This window comes from Cryptotermes secundus, unplaced genomic scaffold (assembly GCF_002891405.2).
Source record: "Cryptotermes secundus unplaced genomic scaffold, Csec_1.0 scaffold230, whole genome shotgun sequence".
NCBI lineage: Eukaryota > Metazoa > Arthropoda > Insecta > Blattodea > Kalotermitidae > Cryptotermes > Cryptotermes secundus.
In genome coordinates this window covers 87,397-88,305 of record NW_019722429.1, presented here as the reverse complement: position 1 = coordinate 88,305, position 909 = coordinate 87,397, and positions in this window count along the sequence as shown.

The window sequence follows — 909 nt, the reverse complement described above, 5'->3', positions numbered from 1 at the left end:
TGTATTTGTTAGAATGGTTTTTGGCGATTTTACAGTAAAGGAAGAGTTTGTTAAACTGCTGCCACTTCTTGAATGTACTAGAGGAGAAGACATATTTAATGTGTTCCTTAAATTTGTGAAAGAATGTAACTTACCACTTTCTAAACTTGTTGCTATAACTACAGATGGGGCGCCTTCAATTACTGGTAGGAACAATGGGTTTCTTGCTCTTTGTGCTAAGGATGAATCATTTCCCAGTGTTCTTTCTTATCACTGCATTATCCACCAGGAAGCTTTATGCGCAAGTTTTTGAAGTTTGACCATGTTATGAATGTAGTAACTCGTGTGGTAAATTATATCAGATTGTCTTCTACTCGTCATCGATTGTTCAGAAATCTTTTGAATGTGTCGGACACTGAGCATGGTGACATAATTTTCCACGCAGACATAAGGTGGCTTACTAGGGGGAAAACATTGGAACGATTTTTCTGTCTTCTGGATGAGGTCAGGGACTTTCTGAAATCATCTCCTGGCCAATATTATCAAGAACTTGATGAAATATCATGGCTACTAGATTTAGCTTTCTTGACAGATATCACCTCTGCCCCCTCGTTGGTGTCTCCACCTTATCATAGTGAGGGGGTTTGAGTATGCCAAGGACCCTGAGAGCTATACCAGCAGTAGCGTAGCTACTGGCAGGGCCTCCCTTGCTGGACAGGTCAAAGGGTAGGCATCAGACGAAGAGATACACCAAAAACTGATGCCAGAAGCAGCGTCATCAGTAGCGACTTGAAGCACAGAGCAAATGATGCTCGAGATGGTTCCATAGCAACAGGCGTGACCAGAGTGGTTTGAACGGCTGCTGTACTGCGAAGTGGAAAGCAAATGGAAAAACTACCACATTATCGCTTTTCCTGGATAGTCTCTTTC